The 15,252-nt window shown below is 38.6% G+C and overlaps 1 long non-coding RNA gene across 1 annotated transcript in view; it reads right to left on the reverse strand.

Moving 5' to 3' along the window:
- LOC112208191 (uncharacterized) overlaps nt 1-9,810 on the reverse strand; it is a 131,169-nt gene extending 121,359 nt beyond the window's left edge. The window contains exons 1-2 of the long non-coding RNA XR_008546503.2: nt 9,702-9,810; nt 8,207-8,352 (exon numbers count right to left, since the gene is read on the reverse strand). This is a non-coding gene — a long non-coding RNA (uncharacterized LOC112208191). The remainder of the gene's footprint in view (nt 1-8,206; nt 8,353-9,701) is intronic.
- Nucleotides 9,811-15,252: the final 5,442 nt, after the last annotated feature.

Raw genomic sequence — 15,252 nt, forward strand, 5'->3', positions numbered from 1 at the left:
ATCATCACTGGTCATTAGAGAAAGGCAAATCAAAACCACAATGAGCTACCATCTCATGCCAGTGAGAATGGCGATTATTAAAAAGTCAGAAGACAACAGATGCTGGACAGGATGTGGAAATTGGAACGCTTTTACCATTGGTGGGAATGTAAATTAGTTCAACCATTGTGAAAGACACCTTTGTTGTTTTTTATTTAAGACAGAGTCTGGATCTGTCTCCTAGGCTGGAGTACAGTGCAATCTGCAAACTCTGCCTCCCAGGTTCAAGCAGTTCTCCTGCCTCAGCCTCCCAAGTAGCTGGGATTACAGGCACATACCACCACGTCCGGATAATTTTTGTATTTTCAGTATAGACAGGGTTTCACCATGTTGGCCAGACTGGTCTCAAACTCCTGACCTCAAGTTATCCACCCATCTTGGCCTCCCATAGTGCTGGGATTACAGGCATGAGCCACTGCGCCTGGCCTCACATGTCCTCTGGATCACACCCCCACGTCTTTTAGGTGTCCTGTCCTCTGGGCTGGCGTCATCTTCAGATTGGTCCTTGCAACATGATGCTTTGCCCCAGCATACCAGTAACTGTGACATAAATGAGATCCCAGCACTCTGCCCCATAAGTTCTGGAAAGCCGCTTAGATTACTCTTTTATGAAGGAAAGCACTCTGGCCACTGGCTGATTGCAATGTGGGTAGTTTAGAAGGGGTGCTAGCCATTTCTTCACTTTTACCATCAATTATTGAGTCTTTTTCAATTGAGTAACTGTTCCCCAGCCCCTGGTCTTCCACTTTCCCTGTTCCTTGCACCAGCAATTTGTCTTCTTTTGGCTGCCACATTCTGTGGTTGAGATTTGTGAGATTGCAATTCCTGGCTCTTGGCCAAGAGAGCAACAGTAGATATTAAATAGAGTGGAGCATCTCAGAGGAAAACGATTTTCTTCCTTGCTTATAATTTAAAACATCTCAATATCAACCTGTGTTCAAGTTATTCATTTTAAAAATAAAAATTTTATAAAATAATTCAAGCATATTGACAAGTACAGAAAACAAAAATTTGTATATACCACTACTCAGGTGCAAGCAATGTTAGCACTTTTCCATAGCTGCATCAATTTTTTATAAGAAAGAAATTAGATATTTCAAGAAAATTGAAGGCCTAGCTGCCACATCTTGGTTTCTTCACCTTGTACTTCCCTACAGTTAAGGAAATCTAACCAAGTAGACCAAACAAGGCTTCAAAATTTGTATGTTTATGTTCTCACTGGATTTTTATAATACTGACACATATGAATATAAGCATAAACAATATATAATATTATACTGATTTGCTAAGGAGTTTCTTCTCCATCTCTGAACAAGCCAAGCAGTTTATCTCCCCTCTTCAACATTCATAACTTTTGGTGAAAATGTGGATTTCAATTAGAGTATTTCTTTGTCATTCCCAAAGCCTGCTGTCAGGGCAATTTTGTACAGAAAAAATCAACGGCTTAAGCAAAAAAGAATACTACTTTACTAAAAAAAAAATAAAAAACTACTTAAAACAAATAAAACTTTGAATAGGAAAGTCTTTCCCAAATATGTGTTTATAGAGGCTCTTTCTGTTCCCAGTCCCCATTTTCAGCACTGTAGTGGCGTGTGAGCTCAGCTGTTACCGAATTTCCCCAGGAGTACAGGTAGGCCCACCTTGCCAGGTGTTTCTTCCCAGCAGCAACCACTCTAACTTCCCATTATGCACAGAGTGTGATGCAGAAAAGGAAGCATGCCCATTGTGCTCTGTGTATGCAGAGGATGCAAACACTGAAAGAAAACCTGTCTCCAGGATGGTGATCAAAAAGCAAGAAGGGAACGGAAGTGTGAATAGCAAAGGACCTTCATGGGTCTGAGCATTTAGGACAATGTTTGTCCTACATGGAAAAACTCAGCTCCATATATTTTATATTTTCATTTACATGAACATGCAAAAGAAGCCATAGGATTTAGCATGAAATAATTGTGGAAGTTAATATCGTGATACAGTTGCCATCCTTTTTAATTTTTTTCTTAATTTAATACTGGACTATCACATACATAACTGCTCTGTTTGATGTATTTCACCATCTATCACCAAGAAATAGCTTTGGACCACCGCCCAGAAACATGCCCTGTGTCCAAAGGATGAGAGATCATTGTGGCATAAATCCCAATTTTCCATCCCAGGGGTAATGCTGCGTTATTCAACACTAAGCTTGTGCTTGGTCTGATAGAAATGAGGTCCGATATTATGATGCTCTATTTTCTAGAAATATATTACTACTACATGTTGCTGGTTACACAAAGGAATCAGTAAAGGGGATCTACGAGCTACTGCCTATGATTTTACAAGCTTGTAAGCATTTAGCTGGGACCAGTGTTTTAAGGGCCACAGAATGAGAGGCAACTTGTATCATGCCCATTCTTCAAGTTATCTAACTAATGGTCTAAATTTACAATTTTCCTCATCTGAGCAAGTGCAGCACTTCATTACAGCTTGCTTACTTTATGAATCATTACTTAATTTCTGAATGCTGACATTGACACTGTCCTACAGCATAAAGTTCCTGTGCACCACTCTGTATCTCCTAATCCTTAAGGAAAAAGTGTGAGGTAATGAGAAAAAGTAGAAAGCCTACCCCTCCTAGATTTCTATATTTCTTTATGGCATTGTCACCTACACATAACATTTGATTGAGAAGTTCCAAAGCTTTTGTTAACAAAATGATTTTTTTTATTTCTCAGAAGTTTTGAAATGACTTGTTGTAAAACAAAAAGGAAAATTTAGAGGAATGCTAATGTAAAACTTTCTGAAAAGCAGTACCAGTTCTGAAATTCACTGGGAAATGAGTAATTTGAGACTGAGTATAGCATACTAAAACAAAGTCTTTATGGCAAAGGATGAAAGAGCATTATTGTTATCCATTTATGTTTCCATGCTGTAATTTCAGACAAAATTTAGTTAGGCAAAATTGGTCTTGTTTGAGCTGTACCATTGGATCCTCTTTACCTAAGGTCTTGAGAGACAGGCATTTCCTTTATAACCCATGACTCTAATCCCCTGGGATCCCTAAAGTGCTTATTACCCACAGCATTACAACATCCCCTTCATTGTATTTCTTTACTCCATTCAGGCCATCCAGGGCCTCCTGTATTTACATTTTTTATGCTTACAAAGCCCTTACTTTGACTAGGAGCACAGCATTATCTACTGGAAGGTTGGATCTATATTTTCTCACTAGAGAGTAGACCCTGAACAAATGATTGCTGTACTACTTAGCTAAATCAGTAAATAATGACAAAATATATGCAGGCAGGCATGCTTAAAACCACACCTGACGTTATCGTCCTCTCCAGTGAGATATAAAGCCAATCAAAATATTGAAGGGAGAGAGCTGTATTTAGAGAATCATCAATTTATGTCTCTTATATGATACCACTTCAGCTCCTCCAAAAGTGAAGAATTAATCCTAGCCAGAAACTTCCCTATAATCATAGGCATCTAAGAATGGAATAATATTTAAAGGAAACATTCAGAGAATAAGAAAGTATTCTTTGAAATTAAAACTTGGAGAGCAGAAATTAAAAATTCAAAAACTAGGCTACAAGAAAAAATTTTTAAAAAGGAATGGAAATAAGAAATTCTCCCCAAAATAGACCAACAAGTCAAATAAATGGAAATTAGACAAGAAAAGTTTAAAAAGGATATTATCAATTCATCATGTTAAGCAAAACACTAAAGAAACCCAAGAATGAAGGAAAGGGAAATAATCAAAGAAAAAATATACAAGAAAACACTGAAGGATAAGATTGTACTGACTGGAAGACATAGAATGCCTGACATCCTAAAGCAAATAATCACCTTCAGAACTCCAGAAATAAGGGATGATCTTAAAAAGGTTTATATGAAGAACATATTTAGGCATCAAGTCTAACACAGGACGTTTTAACAGTAATAGAGAAAGTTAGAAGATAATGAGATGATGATGACTTCTGACCTAGAATTCTAGCGGCTAAACTCCCAATCATCTGTAAGGACAAAGGCAGGCTAAAAGAAAAGCTTGGGAAATCTCCAGGAGGATATCTGTGCAGCAAGCTTAGAGAGCTGCCCATACAGACAAATGAAGGATATCTTCAAATTAAAAAGTGGAAGTGATAAAGTGTGAAGTGTGCTAATTTTAATAAGAGTCTTAGAGTTCTGGCAGAGAGTTTGGTAATGAATTAGTGATAGACACATAGAAATGTGAATAGATAAAAAGAAAGTGAAGCAATAATTAACTCTAGGAAAAACAAAAGTCTAAAAAGACAATGAAAGGTGATCATATTTTTCTTTGTGGTTTAGGTAGGAAGAATCTGTAAATAGTCATGATTTCTTAAAATATGATTGAATTCTTTCAGTAGGATATGGGAAGGGAAGTGGTGTGTGTGTGTGTGTGTTTGTGTCTGTGTGTGTGTGTTCATACAGTTAATAAACGGTACCATTAATAGAAGTAGATTGCATTCTATTTACTGCAAAGCTAACAGAAGTAAAATCTCATTGCTCAGAATGGGAAACCTAGTGATGGTATTTAAAATATAAAAAATTATCTGCTAAGTAGAAAAGAACATTATTCCAAATGATGGAGACAAATAACAAAGGTACAAATCTTTCTGACTGGGAATTTGCATTACTTACTCATTGAGGATTATTAATATAGACATGTTTAGGACCTTCTTCAGACTTACTGGTACTCTTTACTTGATGATCTTGGTATATTTTTGGTATACTATTAAAATATGAATGGTATAGTATGTCTCAGGATTATAATAAAATGTTTCTCTGTAAGGATTATGTTTATTTTATCCCAAAAAATTTAGATTAATTTTATTTTATTTTGCATGCCACAGGAAAAGAAACACACTTCCTTCTCAGTTGCATTATTTTGTAACGAACTCTCCTCAGATATTTCACCTTTGAAAATTGTCAGCAGTAAGGTAATCACAGTCATTTTAAGTCTTTGTCATTACAGATGGGTTTTTTATTTTGTTTTGTTTTGTTTTGTTTTTACTCTGATGCTTCCCTGAAAACACTTGCAAATCACCTACAAGCCAGAGTCTTCATCTTCAACAAAAAAAGAACTTTCTTAAAGCTCCAAGGTAAATAACTATACCAGGTACTCACAGGCACAGGTATTTGATGACATCATCTGGAAAAATTTGAAACTATACAGTGGACTGGGTCAAGATTTCCAGAATACTCTTCAAGAAGCAGATGAGTTTATGAGACTGCTAACCCAAGATGAGCAGAACAGTAATTAATTACATAGGACTGAATGAACTGATGAAGAATGATTGTGGGCTTGCTTGGAATATTGCTGATGCTTTATTGTTACACTTTGTAAATGCAAGGAATCTTTTATCTGTTTTTGTAGGTCATCTATAACATAACAATTTAATCGACCTTGATTTTGCTAACAAAAATGAAACATTTATCCTTTTCTCCCTGCCTGAACCTTCCAGAACCCAGAAATTCTTATTTTCATGGCAATATAGTTATTTACATACATTTAGTAGGAGTCTGTTCTGGTTAACAGGATATAATTTAAGACATTGGTTCAAGGCCTTGCCTGAGACATTATATTTTAAAATGATAGTCACTTACTTAGGTATGACCAGACATTTTTAAGGAACCAATGTTGACTTGATGGAGTCAGTGCATTCAAAGCCCTCTTGGAAAAGCCATACATGACTTATACGTTCCCAAATGTATAGGTAAAAAATAGAGATCATTTCCTGGCAGTTTTAGAAATTTAACATATTTTATATCCTTGAGAAGAGAAGAACTCACCCAAAAACTAGAGGTACTGCTGGTGAAGTGTAATGGCTTAGTTTCCAAGAAGGTTTAAACGTCTAATCTAAGATTCCTTATGGAAACTTCCTACAAAATAAAACTTTAAATGTCCTGTATAGCAAATTGTCCTTTTTCCTGTATCTGTGAAATAATGAGGCCAAATCTAATGAGAACCACCATGTGTTATTAGTTTGCAGTCAAGAACAATCTTTCTTTGAGATTGCCTTTGATCAAAAGGACGAATGGGGGTGACTGTAGGGATAAATGCTGTCTTTTAATAGAAGACTCTAACAAATTTGCATTCATTTCCTAGAGATGCTGTAACAAGTACTACAAACTGAGTGGCTTAAATTTATTCCCTTGCAGCTTTGAGGGCTAGAAATCTGGGATTGTATCAGCAGGTCTGTGCTCCCCCTGAGACTTAGGAAGAATGTTTCAATTCCTCTTCTAGCTTCACATGGTGGTCAGTAACACTTGGCTAGTTTAGCTTGTAAGACGCATCACTCTCATCTCCTCCCATCATCATAGGGCCTTCTGCCCTGTGTGTGTGGGGGGGTGGGGGGGTGGGGGGGGGTGGGTGTCCCCTGTTTGACCTTCTGTGCATTTGTGTCCAAATATCCTCTGATTGTAAGGACACTAATCATTGAATTATGGCCCATTCTAATTCATATGGTCCCATTTAACTTAATTACATCCCACAAAGACCCAATTGTAAACTAAATCATGTCCCCCTACCAAATTTATGAATTTGGTGAATGAATACTTTGAAGCTCTAAATCCCAGTGGAGCTACATTTGAAGGAAGAAAGTGATTAAGGGTAAAAGGGGTCATAAGGGTAGGCCCTTGATCTAATGGGATTAGTGCCCATCTAAGAAAGACACTAGAGAGCCTGTGCTCTCTCTTCACAAGCACACACCAAGGAAAGGCCATGTGAGGACACAGCACGAAGGTGAACTTCTGTAAGTCAGGAGAAAAGCCCTCATGAGGATTAACAAAACACTGATGATTTTGGACTTGCCAACTTGGACTTGGATCCAAATTTTCCTTCCTTTCAAACATCGATGAATATCAGTCTAGAATTGTGTTCTTATTAGCATTCCTTCAGGCAAAAGGGAACCTGCTAACTAGTCAGTTCCAATAACTGATGCAAGATCACCTTCTGACCATAGCAAACCTATCAAGCTTGCTGCTTTCTCTGACTCAGTGGGGCATAGACCCCATAATTACTGAATAAATATTGCTCAGTTTTTTTTAAGTCTGTGAGATAAGTTTGCAGAATCAATACAACACTGTCGCAAAGTGGGTATCTTCATGATGCTATCAGCTTGGGGATACAGATGATCTTTGGGCTGCCCCCTTCCCTTTTATCATCTCCTTATCCATACTGCTTTTTGAACTTTCTGAACTCCTTAGCAGGTAGGCACAGAACCTTAAATGTGGGTTGGACTTCCCTTTCTCAAGAACTGTAAGGAATACATTTCTGTTGTTTAAATATACCAGAATATTGTATTTTAGTGCAGACTAATACAGACACTACTTCTAAATAGGATGATGTTTACAGTCACCAGAGGTTAGGATTTGAACATGTCTCTTGGAGCACACAATTCAACCCACAACATCCTTCAGGGATATCAGATTCTGATCATATTCATTATCTTTAAGCTACTTTGAATATCTTTAAAAACTGTAAATAATTGATGGATAAGAAAACTGTCTTGATTTCTCCCACTGTGAAAACAAAAGACAGTGTTATTTCCTACCTGTCACCTTGTACACACTGTCAAGCTTCACCAAGTTTTCAGGACTTCCAGTTTCCTTCAATATCTGTTTCCAACCCTCCAGACCAATATTTTAACTTTTTCTCTCTCCCTTCTGACTCAGCATTACTGAGAACCACAGCTTGACTGCACAGATCTCTATTAAGGCTTTAGTTTACCCCAAAGCTGGCCTTTTCCCCAGGATCTGAAGAAGTCCTGAGAGTTGAAGCCTGACAACTTACTGAACCTGTAAAAAATGAAAACCACTTAAAACTGTGCTGGATTCACCCACACACAATCCACTGTGTCAGCTCCCAAGACTCTCTGGTGAAACACTTGCTTTTTAAAAAAAAAAAAAAAAAAAAAAAAAGGAAACCATACTGTGGACAACATCACCCAGAGCATTGACTCTTCACTTCAAGAAACTCAACAAGCAATGTGCATAATCCAGAGATTTCCATCCAAAGATCTCCTGGGATCTGGTAGACTGGATACCCTTGGGGTTCAACTCTTGGCTGTTTACTTTAATACAACATTTTATGTTATATTTATGTTTTTCACTTTAGGCATTCCACTTTTAAAATGCCTCATCTTTGGGACCTAAAACAGCTTACCATTGCCAGCGTGCTCAACAGACGTTTCCACTGGTTTTCCAGGGACAACTGTCAGGAAACTCTGGTCCCGAAGACTATTGCACTCAGCCATCTCCAACTTCTAACTTCCCTCATCCCTGAGTTGCTCAGGGACAGTTTATCTGAGCCTGTATTAAAAAAGAGGAGAGACTGACAAAGCTGATCAAACTACATTTGACATAACTTGAGGCTGGATATACTGTGATGGCTGGCCCTCAGTTTTATATGAATTTCCCTCATTATAACTTTTTTTGCTCTATCTCGGGTACAAACCTCTGCCCATGTACTTAAATGAAAATGAACATTCCCTACCTTCCTGTTATTGCAACATTTGACACAGTTCCTTAAGTATCAAGACCCCTCAACGTTTTTTAGTTTTTCTCTTCCCATAGTCATCGATCTCATGTCTTTGCATAATAGTTTTGCTTGACCACCTATTCCAAGAGATGTTCTGGCATGGACCCTGAGCATCTCTCTGTTGTACAAACTGCCCTTAATAAAGTATTTCCTTTATTAAGAAAATCCAGAGGTGTGTCTGTGCTTCCTTGACAGTAAATACAACTAATTGTTCTTTTCCTAAGCTACTAAGGGTGTACTGGGATAGAGTGGGCAGTTTCTGGGGGAAGGAGTAACAGAGTGTGAACAAGTTAAATCATGTTCCCAAGGATACAATGCTAATAAGTAATTGATTTAGAATTTTTAACTGATATATCTTACTCAATAGCCCATCTTTTCTCAATATATTATGAGGAAGGAAGGAAGAAAGGAAGGAAGGAAGGAAGGAAGGAAGGAAGGAAGGAAGGAAGGAAGGAAGGCAGGCAGGCAGGCAGGCAGGCAGGAAGGAAGGCAGGCAGGAAGGCAGGCAGGCAGGCAGAAAGGCAGGCAGGCAGGCAGGAAGAAAGGCAGGCAGGCAGAAAGGCAGGCAGGCAGGCAGGCAGGCGGCTTGTCTTTCCCTGGGCCATATTACCTATAGTGTTTCTGTAATTGGTATGAGCCGCATCATTAAGCTTTTGAGCAGCCTGTCTCACTGAGTTTCCCAATGAAGTTATGAGTCTCCCTCACAAATAATGAATTAACCATAATCACTGTATCAGTCTGAGCAGCCAGGAAACAGAAACCAGAGCAGCAGTATTTTAACAGAGGGATTTTGATGTAAAAGATGGTTAACTAGATGTTAAAAAACCAGAAAGCAAAATAAAATAAAACACTGGGGTATTCAAAAAGTAGCAACTGCAAGAAGCGGCTGCCACACCTAAGGCTGGTGGAACAAAAAGAGGGAGCTGAATTATCAAAATTTAAAAGTGTAGAGGAAAAGTCCCCTGGGACAGTAACCCAGGGCTGAGCAGGTGCTGATATCTGCAAGGAGGGCCTTGAGGAAAGTGCGCACGTATTGACAAACCCACGCACTCAGTCTAACTGCTGCTACAGGAAGGCCCTGCTTCAGATGCAGTGACAAAGATTTTTGGGTATCACTCACGAGTTTGGAAGAAAGTCTGTCCTCCTTGCTCCAGCCTCCCAATATCCCTCTCTGCCTGGGCGGGCAGGGCCTGATTGGAGCCAGCTGGCAAGCATAAGATAAAGTGAAGAGTCCTAGCTCTGACCTCACAAAGCAGAACAGATGGGTGGTTTGGAAGCTAGAAAATGATAGGTTAATAACTGGCACCTTCACATTCTCCAGTGGTTGAGCCTTCAATGAAGTATACAAACTGTTCCCAGAATGTAGTGGCTTAAAATGATTTACTGTATTTTATCGGGATTCTGAGAGTTGGCAATACAGGCAGTTCTGTTGGCCTCACCTGGGGTCACTCATGCAGCTGATTGGGATCCAAGCTGGCCTCATTCAGACTTTGGAATGCTGGTGCCAGCTGTTGGCGATGGTGTCTCAATTCTTCTCCTAGGACCTCCCATGCTCCTTTGGGTGTTACTGGGCTTCTTCCCAGGAGGCTGATGGGGAGTTGATGTTGGCGTTGTAAGAGGTTCTAAGCAGAAGCTGCAAGGCCTTCGAGGCCTCCAGCTCACACACCTCTCCAGCACATCCTATCAGATAAAGCAAGCCACAGGCCAGCCCAGTCTCAAGGAGATGGAGAAAGAGCATTTACCATTTGAAGAAAGGGGAAGGAAAATCATTTTGCAAACAGAAGTGACCCAGGAAGGTAGACTCCTGGGAGTTGTGACGACAACCATTCTCATAAGTGGAAGAGCCTTTTATTCCTTTAGGTCAACGCCTTTAGCACATTCCTTTTCTCCTCATCCCTTCAGCCCACCAAGCCTAACTCAGCACTTGAATGCAGAATGGCACCTCCTTAACCCTCCTAAGTATCAGCTGGTCTCAAAGACACACAATCCCTGAGACCCTGTTGCAGTCCTTTTTTTTTTTTTTTTCCCCTCCTTACTCCTCCCTTTAACATAAAAGCTCCTCTCTGCCTCTCTGGCTGACCATAGAGACACTTGCCAACCTCATGTCTAGGGTCCTCCCTGTTGCAACAGTCCTCCTCCCCTTCCTCCTACAATTTATTTGAATAGAGGCCCTAAGTCCAGATTTGTTTAATTGGATAGTGACTGCTGGTTACTCACAGCCCTGACCTTGAATGTACCATTTCCAACCTCCAAAGGAATGCTGGGTGGCCTATTCACTGTAACTTGGTAAATGTGACAGGCTCATAGTGCTCAATTTCAAATGCATGGACATATGCACCCTATGGCCAGACATTCCAAGCTTATCTGGGCCCAGTACTATGCCAGGAACTATGTCCCAACACGGGGGGTGGATTTTTCAGCTGCAGATGGCATGCACTACCTCTCTCCCCAGAGCCTGTGTTGTGATTCTCCCATTGCACGTGCACTCACTACTGACACCCCCATGGGGAGTGAGGTTTCACAGACCACAAAGCAGGGAAGCATCCACTACAGAATGAACCTACTGCAGAGCCCTTTCCTGTCCCAAGGACCTGCTCCTAGCTACCCATGGTCTAAGTCGTCTGGTGTAGAAGATGTCATCTCCAGATACCAAAGGACCCGTCCATGTGATCAACTTCCTTCTTTGTGGCAGGAGATGCAAGATGCAACAACAATTTGCTTGAACTCTATAAGAAACATTCTACAAATCCCCTGACTTCTGGATACCTCAAAACTTTATTGAGGTGACAAGTCCCTGAATCATCTCAGAGTTTAGCTCCTGAATCCACCCTCTGGAGTGCATGTATCTTCCCAAGACCTCCATGGCTTCTTGCTTATCCAGCCCAATCAGCATGAGGTCTTGACAAAGTAGATCAGCATAGTGTTCTGCAGAAGTACCAGATGGCTTTGTTCCCTTATATAACAGGGCCAAGCAGAGTAAACATAATTCTAGGGCAAGACTAGTAGTAACTATTGTCCTTTCCACATGAATTCCAATAAGACTTCTGTTCTGATCAGAAGAGAAGAGTATATTCAACAACTCAGGGCTGTGCACCATGTGCTCAATTGGCTGTTGGAATTGATTCTAAAAACGACTCTGTGTCTGGAGCTGAAGCTGCCATCAGAGTGGCAACTTGTTTGCTGGAGGTAATCTCCAGTTCTCCTTCAGGATACAGCTTGCTATTAAAGAGGCTGCACTGAAGAGTTCAAGGGAAACATGATAAAAATCTTCACCATTCTGCATCCCATCACAAGCTTAAGGACTTTTAAAATGACACTCATCTCTTCAATACAACTCCAGCCCCCTATGAGCATACAATATTGTTATTGATTTGCTATGTAGGTGATTTGGGTGGCAGTTTCAGGTTGTTCCATATGTCATTCTTACTTGACAGGCTAAGGGCCCAGTGCAGGAGCTACCCCAATGGTCAAGTATATTAATCGAATTATCCATTCAGGAACTGGGAAGAGAACTGCTGGGTTGGTCTGCAGAATTTAGCTGGAATTCACCCAGGTCACTAATTATTACATAACCCTATAAGCTCCCAGTTTAACAGGGGGCCATGATGATGCTTTGGCTCTTTGGGTATCAATGTCACCTTAGACCCATGTCCAACTGTGTTCAAAAAGTCGAGGGTCAGCAAACATATTTTATAAAATGTCAGTTGGTGAATAGTTTAGGTTTTGCAAATCATAACATCTTAGTTGCAATTATGGACTCTGCAACTGTAGCACGACATTAGCCATAGACAATGTGTAAATGAATGGAGAGTGCTGTGTTTCAATAAAACTTTATTTGCAAAAACAGGTGCCTGGCTCGATTTGGTTCTCAGTCCACAATGTGCTGCCCCCTGCTCTAGGCAATCTCTTCCCCTTAATATCAAGTCACCCAAGTAAATGTCTCTAAGTTCTCTTTGAACAAGAACTGTGTACACACAGGATACCACAGAATACTTCAAGGTTTCAAGGTCCTTTCTCCTAGCAACACAAATATATCTTCAATCACTGTGTTCCAGAGATGAAGACACAAAGACATCATGACAATATAAAACTACACACTAACATCCCATATGAATACAGATGGAAAAATCCTCTACAAATACTAGAAAAGAATCTAGCAGAATCATAAAAAGAATTATATACCATGACCAACTGAGATTTATTCCAGGATTTGAGAGAGGTTCAATAAATCAAAATCAATCAGTGTAATATTCCACATCAATAGAATAATGGATGAGAACAACTACATAAACATATTGACTAATTCAAAAGATACATGTGAGAAGCTGAATATCTCTTCATGATAGAAACACTGAACTGACTAAGAATAGAATGTTCAGCAAGTATAAATCCAAAGAGAACCACATGATGACACTATATAATTGAACTGTCTAACACCGTTCACAATGGGAGAATCTTTTTTCATTTGTAACTTTTGTTTTTATTTTATTTTTAAAATTAATTTATTTTTAATTGACAAAAAGGTATATATTTATAGTGTACAACATTATGTTTTAAAAATGAATACATCGTGGAATTGCTAAAGTGAGTTTTTTAATATGTGCATTACCATATGTGCATATATTTATTATTTTTTGTGTGTGTGGTGAGAACCCTTAAAATTTACTGTCAGTGATTTTCAAAAATACAATATATTGTTATTAGCTGTGATCCATATTGTACAATAGATCTCTTGAACTTACTTTTCCTAGCTAACTGAAAAAATGATAATCTTGGAAGTCGCAAGACAAAAAAATTTGCTGCATATGAAGGGCTTCTTTAAGATTATCATCCAATTCCTCAGCAGAAACTTTCCAGGCCAGAAGTAGGTGGGATGATATATTCCAAGTCCTGAAAGAGAAAAATTGTCATCAACAATACTGTGCCTAGCAAAACTGACTTTCAAACATGAAGGAGAAATTAAAGCTTTTTCTTGTTTGCCTTCCACCATGATTGTGAGGCCTCCTAGCTATATGAAACTATGAAGCCATTAAACCTCTTTTCTTTACAAATTATGCAGCCTCTGGTATGTCTTTATTAGCAGTGTGAGAACAGACTAATACACTGCATGAACTATTTATATGCAGAGTCTAAAACAGTGAAACTCATAGAAGCAGAGAATAGAATGATGTTTGCCAGCAGTGGAAGGAAAGGCAAATGGGAAGATCTTGGACAAAGGTTGCAAAGTTTCAGTTACGCAGCATGAATAACTTCTGGAAATCCAATGTATAGTGTGTAACTTTAGTTAATAATACTGTATTACATACTCAAAGTTTATGAAAGGTGATTCTCACACACAACAAAGAAAGAAATAAGAGAATGGTAACTATCTGATGTAATGGATATATTAATTATCTTGATAGTGGTGATGATTTCAGTGTATATTCTATCAAGACATCAACTTTTATACATCTTAAATATATGCAGTTTTAATTTGTCAATTATACCTCAGAAAAGCTAAAGTAATAAAGACCTAAATGGAAGACCTAAAACTGTAAAACACCTAGAAACAAACATAAGGGGGAATACTCGTGATACTGACTTTGGCGAGGATTTCTTGGATATGACACTAAAAGCACAGTCAATGAAAACAAATAAGCAAATGGAACTACATCAAACTTAAAATCATTTGTCTATCAAAGGTTATATTCCACTGAGTGAAAAAACATGGGAGAAAATATCTGTGAATTACATATGTCATAAGGAGTTACTATCCAAAATACATAAAGGAGTCCTACAAATAAATCCAACAACCCAATTACAAAACAGACAAGGGACTTGAATAGACATTTCTCCAAAATGAATACGAATAGCCAACAAGCATAAGAATATATACTCAATGTCAAGCAAAACAATGACATATCACCTCACCCTCAGTAGGGATGGCAACTGTAAAAACAAAACCCAAAACAAAAAATGGCTCCTCAAAAAGTTGAAAATTAAACTACTATGTGCTTCAGCAATCCCATTTCTGGTTAGAATTGGAAAGAAGGGTCTCAAAATAATTAAAAGCAGGATCTTAAAGAGATATTTTACACCCATTTTCAAAGCAGGATTATTCACAATAACCAAATGGTGAAAAGAACCCAAATGTCTATCAAGGAATGAACAGAGAAGCAACATCTGTTATACATACAAAATAGATTATTTTTCAGTTTTAAAAAGAAATAATCCTACCACATACTTATGCGGATGAGCCATGAGGATGTTACTCTAAGAGAAATAGGTCAGTCCTAAAATGACAAATGTGGTATCATTCTATTTCTATAAGGTATCTAAAGTAGACAAATTCATAGAATCAGGAGTTAAAATTGTGGTTCCTAGGAACTGGAAAGAGAAAGAAAATGGGAATTACAGTGTACACTTAAAAATGGTAAAGATGGCACATTTCTTTGTGACTTTTTTAACCAAAAAATTAACATAAGACTCAACAACGCTATTCCTAGGTATATACCCAACTGAATTGAAAAGTAGTTCTCAAATACTTAAGCACAAATGGACTGTTTACAGCAGCATTACTCACAATGACCACCAGCGGTAAACAGCCCACATTCCTGCCAATGGATGAATGAATAAACAAAATATGGCAAATGCATACAAAGAAATGTTTTTCAGCCATAAAAGAATTAAAG

The sequence above is a fragment of the Pan troglodytes genome, chromosome 12 (genome assembly GCF_028858775.2).
Source record: "Pan troglodytes isolate AG18354 chromosome 12, NHGRI_mPanTro3-v2.0_pri, whole genome shotgun sequence".
Taxonomy (NCBI): Eukaryota; Metazoa; Chordata; class Mammalia; order Primates; family Hominidae; genus Pan; species Pan troglodytes.